Here is a 10,325-nt window from a genome sequence, read left to right on the forward strand (position 1 = left end):
TATATTAAGTAATTCTAGTTCTTCAAAATTCAGCAAATGTGTCTATGGAACATTGGTCAGAACTTTGGATTTAAGGACACAGAGATAGGCAAGTTATTTTCCCTTTCCCCAAGGAGTGTGTCATTAAGAGAAATACCAGGTGGGGGATTGCTTTGACTGGTAAAGGGGCTTTCTGTCTTTTTTTCTTTAGTGTCAGACCAGGAAAAATGAAAAGCAGAGAGGCAAACCCTATTGTGCGACTGTGATCATTTGGATGTAGGTGATGGTTGGCATTTTTTCCTCTTCGTTTTTCCAGTTGGACAGGCCAATTAATGGTGTCTGGGAGGGGGTCTCTCTTGGCTGAGCTGCTAAGCTTAAATGGGCTGGCAAGTCTTGCCTTTTTCTGGTTTTGAGTGAGCATGCTCTTAGGATATCTGATGTACATAGTTTTTTTTTTATTGTGATAAAACATACATGAAATAAAATTTTCCATATTACCTATTCTAAAATTAGGTGGCGTTTGGTACATTTACATTGTTGTACAACCATTATTATTATCTATATCTAGAATTTTTTTGCCACCCCAGATTGAAACTCTGTACCCATTAAACAATAACTCCCCATATCTTCTTGCCCAGCCCTCCACCCATGCTACTTTTGGGCTCTATGAATTTGCTCTTGACATTTCACTTAGCATGGTGTCTTTTAGGTTCATTCATATTATAGCACATATTAGAATTTAATTCTTTTTTGAGACTGAAGCAATATTCCATGTATGTATATGTCACACTTTGTTTATCCATTCATCCACATTTGGGTTGTTTCTACCTTTGGGCTATTGTGACTGTGCTGCCAGGAACGTGGGTGTGCAACAATGGATCATGTTATTATGAGTACCAACTCCAATTTAATCTTCCTGGTGAACAAAGTGCCCTTATCAGCCTTTAAAATACCTTGCAGTTTCAGTGTGTTCTCTGGAATTTCATAATGTGAATTCAGAGACTTACGGATTCATTAGGAAAATGTGACCAGACAACATTTTTTAGATTAGGACCGTGATCAAAACTTGCATTAATACGTCTTGTTTATTTATCCTTCAAATACTTCCTTGCTCCATCTTTCTGCTCAGCCACTGTGAAGGGTATATCCTCATTGCCTCACAGAGGGATTACTGCGGTCACCTCCTAGCTGGTTTGTCTGACTAATCTTCCATTTCCAACTGTTCTTATAAAGCACTACTTTGGTCATTTGATTTTACTGAACAAAACCTTGTAGTCATTCCCAATCATGTACCAAACAAAATTTAAACTTGTTTGCCTTGCAACTTACCTATTGGAGCCAACTTTTCTCTCTTCCTTATATTTTCTCTGCTTCAATTATTGTCTTCTCATTACCTTTAGACAATTCATAATTCGTCCGAATTTCCTCATTGCTGCTCACTTCACCATGTACAATCTGTTTCATGTTGACTTCAAGTTTTAGCCCAACTCTCAGCATCTTTGCCAAATGTTTTTTCAACAACCACATTTGAAAATGATTCTTTGCTCTTTTAAATTTTTGTGCACTCACTGTAAGGTTAATCACATTAATGGTGTTTGTGTGATAGCACACTTTTTTTGAGTTCACAGGCTTGGGCTAAGTGCTTTAGTTGCAAACATAGGAAGTATACTATTATTTTCCATTATATAGCTGATGCTTTCAGACACTATCTAACTTGTCCCAAATCACACAACTAGTAAGTGGCAGATCTTGTACATGATCCCAAGTTTTCTGCCATTAAAATGTCATTTTAAATGTATATTTATTGCCTTGATTGGATTATAGGCCCTTGGTAATTAGGGTATTTCCTGTTCATGGTATCACCCACAGAAACTGTATATGGAGATCAAAGTCAGAAATAGCCCAGTGAATGGAAACCTTTTTCTCTTTTAAATTAACTCATCATCATGAATTACCATGATTTTTAACAGGTTAGTTCATACAATTTTTTTTCAAGACCAGCACTGCTTCATGACTGCCCATATCTGATTCAGGTAAACTTCTGAGGCACTTCCTTCTATTATAGCACAGACCATGCTGACAGTACTTACCTGTTACCTCTGTATCTTCTCGGAGACCTCCGTGCTTGAATTCCTAGAACCCAGGACAATATTCTACACGTAAATGCTTACTAGATGCATTAACAACTTCTGTATTCATTATTCATCCTACATCCTCCTTAAATGTGTTGCTTTTTTTTTTTAAAGATTGATTTATTTATGCATACAAGAGCTGGGGTACAGGCCAGAGATGTGGGGTGTGAGAGGATTCACCAGAGACAGATTAGGGAACAGAACAGGCAGACTGACTGAAATACATTGCTGAGGGGAGCAGTGGGTGAGACAGGAGAGGTCTGCTTCACCATGTGGGTTGCTCCCTGGCCGGCCTGGGATCGAACTCGTGCTGCAGAGGCTGAGGATTGCTTCATAGTGCACCACTAGAGAGGCCATTAAATGTGTTGCTTTTGTAGAGTAGTGCAACATCTAAGTTCCATAAAGTTAAACACAGTATATCCTCAAGGAGGCATAATGCAAATATAAATGAAAACTATGTTCCATGGTGTAATGGCACTTGTGGAGACTTTTAACAAAGGATATTTGAGTTTAAAAAGTTAACATCTATACCTAAGGAACAGAGATCCTGTGATTTAAGGGCATGGGTGTATTCTGTAATTTGGGAGTGGACATGGTTTAAAGTTTTACACAATATTTTTAAAAGTAAATGTTCTATTGGGCCTCCCCTGGTGATGCAGCTGTTGAGCACTGGGTTGCGAGGCTGCCCGCAGCCTCTGTAGCACCAGTTCGATCCCCAGCCACCGGCAAGGGTCCCACAAAAAAAAAAAAAAAAGAAAAGAAAAAAGTAAAAGTTCTATTTTTTTCCTGCATATATGATAGTCAAATAACCTTCTGATTAGTGGTTGAATTTCTCAAATACTTAAAAGCCAATGCTATAGAGAGTAGATATTAGTGGAAAAATTATAATCTTCACAAAAAATAACAGATAATTCTTATGTTTTAAATATGTATGAGTCTGCTCATGTATTTTAAAAACTTGAAGCTGAAAAACTGAGGACCTGACTTTGACAGTGGTGTTCCTAAAAATATTTCCTGAGTTCTTGTCTGAGGAATGAAGAAAACTTCTTTTAATCTCTATGTAGATACATACAGCAGCATCTGATACAGTGCTTTGCACATAGTAGGCATGCAACCAATACTGTGTAATTTTGTGAGTTCAGTAGACTGTAGATGATAGGTGTTGTGCCAAACATCCAGTACATTTCTACTTGCCTCCTTAAGGTTCTTTTGTGTGTACCAGGGACAACTGCACTTTCTTCCGTTCTGGAAGCATGTGTATATGCATTATTACAGAGGTAATCATAACTATAATAGTAATGATCATAATAATATTCCATCCAGAGTATTTCAAACAACTTGATTACTATTTTGTTTATCATCTTGCTGCAGCTGCTAGTTGCTCAGTTAGTCCCTAAACTTTATTTTTGGCAAATGGGGCTTAGCATGGTGGTATTGCTAGTTAGTCACTGCTGGGTGTTTGTGTCCCTGTGGAATGGAGATTTACCCTGGGAAAGGCTTCTTGGCACACCACGACAAGGATCAACTTATTTGCCACTTCTGAGATCGTTAACAGTCTGATTACTAAAAAATATTTATTGGATCACAGAAGTTACAAACTTGCTGCCCAGAAAACAAACAAACAAACAAACAAACATAAAAACATGCATTTTTTTAAAACCTGTACTCCCAAATTCAGAGACCTCAGAGTGATAGAAGGAAAAAAGAGCATGCACAACAGTATGTGATAGAGCTGAGACTTAACCCCTAGGCCACCAGGGAGGCCCTGATCCAGTAAATATTAAGGACTACTATCTTTGAGGGGCTTGGTGTGCATTTTAATATTCCTTTGAAGGACCTTTTCCTCAAATACTGGGTAGGATTCTGATAAGAGTTACCTAGTCCTGTTAGGTTTTCTTCATCCCACTATTTATTGCTGATAAGAAATTGTTATTTGAATGTAAGTGTAATTTGTCATTTGTAAATATCTTTCATAATTTTTATTGTACCCAAAAGCCTTCTGTTCTATTGTTTACTTATTTTTTTCTTTAAATCTCCAATCTTTTAAAAAACATATGTAATTAGCCTAAACCTAAGCAGGAATATTTATGAACTTGATGTGCTAATTATGTTTTTCTAATACATATTCAAGAAAATGTTGAAAAAATATGCATTCCGTCACCTTATACAGAGGCCAGCTAGCACAGTCAACTCCATTCATTTATGTGTTGTCTATGGCTGCTTTTGACCTACAAAGCAGAGAAGTCGAGACAGATATAAGATGGTCTGCAAAGACTAGTATATTTATTATTTGGCTCTGTAAGAGAAAGTTTGCCAACCTCTAAAATTATCTCTGTACCATCAATAGAAAACATAGCATGCTCTGTGAAGCCTTACTGTGGTGCATTTGTCAAGTAACACTGTGCATGAAATCCTCACTCGTATTTTTCCAGAACCAGCAAATACTTCACCTTTTTATTCTGAAATTGGAATATTTAATTATAAATAATTTATATTCTGAGAACCTTGGTGACAAGCCTCTTAGAGACCAAATGATACACATAGACATTATGGATTATTTAGATATTTTAAATAAAGAACATATGTCTATAAAAATATCAAAGGGTACTAAAATGCACAAAGGAAGAAGTAAGAATTTCCCTCTAAGGAAACTCAAGTTTCACACACTGAAAGTAATGTTTCTTGTATTTCCTCCTAGTCATTTTCTGTGCTGATTCAAGATTAAATACATTATTTGTTCTTTAAATTATAATTTAAAATATAGCATATTTTTAAATGAAAAAAGGGACATCAGCATATGCAAGTTTGCTTTTTATAATTAAGATATATTTCTGCTTAGAAATCTAAGTATTTGGCTAATTATAAATTTTTGAATATTATTTCAAACTGTTTAATGAGAGTTTTACTGAGATATAATTTATAATTTACATATTATGAAATCCATTCCTTTAAAATGCACCATTCAGTGATTTTTTTAGTAAACTTACAGAGTTGTGTATTCATCACCAAAGCTCAAATTTAGACTATTTCCATCATCCCAGAAAAATCCTCACTCGCATTTGCAACAGTTAGTCTGTTTCTACCTCTGGTCCCAGGCAACCACTAATCTACTTTCAATAGACATGTCTTTTCTGGACATCTCACATAAATGGAATCATGTATTATAGGCTCTTTTGTGTCTTGCTTCTTTCACTTACCATTTCGAAGTGACTTTAAGATAACACATGAAGGAAGAGTACACATACCCCCAAGTATCTATATTTTTTTTGCATAGGATACACTAGTTACAGTCAATCCCTTCCCTTCCCTTCCCTTCCCTTCCCTTCCCTTCCCTTCCCTTCCCTTCCCTTCCCTTCCCTTCCCTTCCCTTCCCTTCCCTTCCCTTCCCTTCCCTTCCCTTCCCTTCCCTTCCCTTCCCTTCCCTTCCCTTCCCTTCCCTTCCCTCCCCTCCCCTCCCCTCCCCTCCCTCCCCTCCCCTCCCCTCCCCTCCCCTCCCCTCCCCTCCCCTCCCCTCCCCTCCCTTCCCTTCCCTTCCCATTAGCCTTTGAGAGAAGCAGCGATATATACCAGGAAACTTTCGCATTTCCTAAAATTTAGACCTTCCCAAACCTGTTTCCCTGTGCACCCATGGGATCTTGGATGAGCTCTGGAGTCAAAGAGGGGAGGGGACCGCTGACTGGGGCCAGCAACCTATCTAAGCAACTGGCCTAGCCACTTTGAGGGGAACGGTTCTTGACAAGGGCTGTAGGAAATGGACATCATCTCAATATGCCGTGCCACACAGGCTAGGAAGTTCTGTAACTCTTACAACTTTGCTATAACAGAAGGCTCCAAGTATTCTTATGAAGATGGTATAGGAGCCATTTTCAAGATCTCTTTTCTCAGCCCTGGTCCTGTGTAATAACCATAATTGTTCATAGACAATCAAAATCAGTGAGAACAGAGTTATTTTCCTCTACTAAATCAGCAGATACAGATTTACCTATTTCTTTTAAAGTGCTGAATAGAATTCCAATGCTTTGATATCATAATTTATTTAATCAGTCCATTATTTTATTGATTTCTCTTTTTTTATTATAAGCTGTTGTAAATGTCACTTTGCCACTTGCATATTTTTGCCCTCTTGTGCAGGTATCAGAAGGGTAAATTCCTGCAAGTGAACTTGCTGCTGGATCACAGTCCGTGCACATTTCAAACGCTGATATTTATTATTTGAAGCAGTAGGTTAATTGGTTAATTTGTGGCAGATCATAGTAGTAGCAGTAGATTGGAGCTATGATCGCAATGATTTCTAAGGGGAGTGCAGGTAGGTAAGGATGAGTGTGTTTCATAGTGTCTTGGGGGTAGGAGAAACTTGAGTAATTTGACCAGTCTAAGTGATTCTGATCCAGGCGCCACTGTATGAGAGTTTGTTTCTACGCTTTTTACCCCAAAGTATGAATGCTGCTAGGAAAGTTGTATTTGGTACTGAGCTACCAAGGCTGTCATAAAAGGCACCATGGCTTGAGGGTTTATTCTGCTCAGCATCTCTAAGGAAAATAGCCAGTAGAACAGAAGAAGTGACCCTACAAGCTTACACTAAAAATATCTTTGGTCTACGTAGAGAGAGGACACATGACCTCTCTTGACCTTTTCTACAGTTACCCTTGCTCCCTATCAGATGTTCACTTCGGACTGTCATTTGGTGATGGACATTTTCCTCTTCCAATCTATACCATTACTTATTTTAACTTATAGAAATGAAGGAGGGGTGGAGGGGAAGGCCACACACACACAGCACCATTTGTGTGTTTCTGTGTACCATTCAATAACAAGTGGCAGTCAACTAATCCCTACTTTTGCACTATGATAAAATAATCCCAGGGTATGGTTTCAAGTTATAGGACAAGGATACTTTGTTAGTTTCAAGGAGGGAAAAAGATGAAAGAGGACATTTCCAAATGGGTGCAGAAACACTTGCAAGATTAAATAGTAGTGAATTAAACTCTTTGAATCACAGTACACAGCAGAATAAAGGAGCAGTTGTGGGTCAACTTCAAAATTCTGGTATTTTCATCTCTGTTGGAATTTCTTGGCAATGACTCCCACTTAAAGGTTTATAGTGAATATAATATACCATTTCTACTGTTCAAAGAAAGTTACTTGGTGTGAGAAATCAGCTTGGGAGTCAGAGTGTTTCCTGGATAATTTCTTAATGAGTTTGGGCACATGGTTCCCATCTTTTTAAGAGGGGAAGAAAATAATTTGAAATGCACAATGTTGGACCATGAGCATTTTGGCAGATGTGGAGATGCAGCTGGAATAAAAACTTCCTTCTTTGAAATCTCATATCTCAAGTGCTGCATCAATTTTTAGGCATGTTCCACTGCCAGTTCAGACTTTAATATGAAAGGAATTGGGGCAATATTTATTGATTTAGCAAGGAAAACAGATTGGAGTCTTTTCACTGGATTGCCCTCTTTTATTGCCACAAATGATTTGTGAGTGCAACAGGTGAGAGAGAGACAAGAAGGGAGGAGAATAACATAACTTTATTGTTGCTCTACTGGCCAAAATCCGATGGCCTGTTTTTCACCTCCTGAGTCAGCAGTACTTTGTTTAATCAGGGGAAAACAAGGCACTGGTAAGTGTTCTTAGAAATGCCTTTATTTTTGTTACAGTGTAATGCATGTTCATTACTTAAAATTCAGGAAATAAAGGAAAAATTGGTGAAGATGTAGCCTCTTGAAGCTCCCAGTTTTCTATCTTTAAAATATCATTGTCTACCTGACCCAAGGCAACTTGAATAATGACCTTATTTAGTTCCCCCCACCAACACAATCTAGTTCTTGAATGGCAGTTAACAAGCACAAATTGACTTGCATACAAGAAGTCAGAATCTGAACTGAAAATACAAAATCTGAAAATACAAAAGAAACAAAGGTTTGCTTCTTGACATGCACATCCAAATGGGTAGTATAAGTGATGAAAGATTAAACTAGTGATTACATCTGAGAAATTACAATACAACTAAAGACTGAAGGAGTTTGCATAACTAGGAGAGAAAGAGTAGAAATGTCCTGGTCTATACCTGCTTGACCTGATGTGTTCTTCTTGGCCGTGGCTGCTTTACCTATAAAATGAAGGGGTGGACCAGCTGATAGGTAGAGTGATCAGCTGGTTTGCCTGGACTTTCTTTTCCGATTTTCAATACTGAAATTCCCAGGTCCTGAGACCCCCACCTCGTCCCAACTTTTTTTTTTTAATTTAATTTTTTAAATTTTATTTTTATATTCTCCATACAATTGCAACCCCCTTATTTTGACCCCAATCCCTCCTTTCCCTGCCCCGCCCCCCATAGTGTGTCCCTGGTTCATAGTTGTTTATTGATTTTGATTTTGATTCTTAGAGTTATTCTTTTTCCTGGTCCCTTATTTAGGTTTTCTAGATTTCTGCTATGGGTGAGACCATCTGGTATTTTTCTTTTTCTTTCTGGCTTATTTTGCTGAGCATGATCCCTTCCAGCTCTATCCATGTTGCTGCAAATTGCATGTGTTTATCTTTTTTGATTGCTGAGTAATATTCCATGGTGTATATGTACCACATCTTCTTGATCCAGTCATCTATTTTTGGGTATTTGGGTTAGCTTAGCTATTGTAAATAGTGCTGCTATAAACATAGGGGTGCAGGTGCTCTTTGGAATTATGTTTCTGTGCCTCGTCCCAACTTTAAAACTGACAGCCCCTTGTCCTAGTCCCAAAGTCCCCGAAAGACATTTAAATTGAAATACTGTATGTACATTAATAATACTGTTATTTTATAATTTATAAAAAATTTAAAGTCATTTAAACGCATTTTAGGAACAACAAGCTTTGTGTAGTAGCTTGGGAGAAAAAACATTAATATTGTATTAATGGGAAAATGGATTTTATTTTCCTAAGAAATTTTCTCATAAATATTTACAAATACTTGTAGAATCAGAGTTTTGTGTCAGCAGCTGCATTGGTGGGGAGTCTTAGTTGGGTCTTCCAGGAGTCTGCTGCAGTGGGAAAGGTATTGGCTTTGCAGCTAGGTGAGGCTTGCCCTTGTTTTCTAGCTAGGGCAGCTGGAGAAAGTAACTCCTCTGTGACACAGTTTGTCAATTTATAAAATATGGATGATCACAGCTACCCAGCAAGGTTGTTAGGAGAATCACAGAATATATTGGTATATAGTGAATCCACAACAGATGTTTGTTTTGTTTTCCTAAACAGTTTGCTTTCTGTTTTTTGTCTCTCTTTCTCTCTGTCTTTTAAGTTGAAGATATCTAGGTAAATAATATTATGTAGGGGTACAGGTTCACACCTTTTCAGATGTCTGTTACCATAACACACCTGCTATACCAAAATACTAATAGCTCTCCACTATATCTCATTGGTTCTCTTTCTCCCTGCCTTTTACTCCCTATTCTGTTGTTTTTATTTTTAAAAATTTATTTCTTTTTATTGTATTACTTTTATTGAGGTAGCAGTGGTTCAGCACATTATATGTGATTTGGGAGTATAGGTTCACACCATTTCAGGTATATGTTATCACACGATGTCCATCAACAAAACACCCATAGTTCTTTACCATGGTCCCTTGAGTCTCCTCCCTGCGTTTGCTCCCCATTCTGGTTTTTTTTTAAAGATTTATTGATTTATGCACACAAGAACCAGGGCACAGGCCAGAGGCATGGGGGTGGGGGTGAGAGGATTCACCAGAGACAGAGTGGGGAGAATAACAGGTGGACCGACTGAAATACACTGCTGAGGGGAAGAGTGGGCGAGTCAGGAGAGGTCTGCTGTGCCATGTGGGCATCTCCCTGGCTGAGGATCGAACTCGTGCTGCAGTGGCTGCAGATAGCTTTATATGTTGCATCTTAACCCCTTGTGGGAGGCCCCCATTCTGTTGTTTTTAAATGAAAGGGAATCAATCTGATTGGATCACAAGTGAGAGAGATGCTCTTCATAGCTTATCCAAAAAATATCTTTAATATACATTTAAATATTTGTATATTTAAGTATATATTTGTCATTAATGTTGCCCAAGAGACCAAAGTATGTCCTAAATGTTACTATTCAAAATTAGGATCCAACCTAGGTCAGAGTCTTATCAACCCCATTTAATTTTTTAAAAAAGCTCTTACCATGAGGTAATAACTGACTTGACTTACTCAATATCTGTTAAGTCTAATGACTTATTTATAATTTAATA

The sequence above is a fragment of the Talpa occidentalis genome, unplaced genomic scaffold (genome assembly GCF_014898055.3).
Source record: "Talpa occidentalis isolate TD23 unplaced genomic scaffold, MPIMG_talOcc4v2.1 talOcc4.4, whole genome shotgun sequence".
Classification (NCBI taxonomy): Eukaryota; Metazoa; Chordata; class Mammalia; order Eulipotyphla; family Talpidae; genus Talpa; species Talpa occidentalis.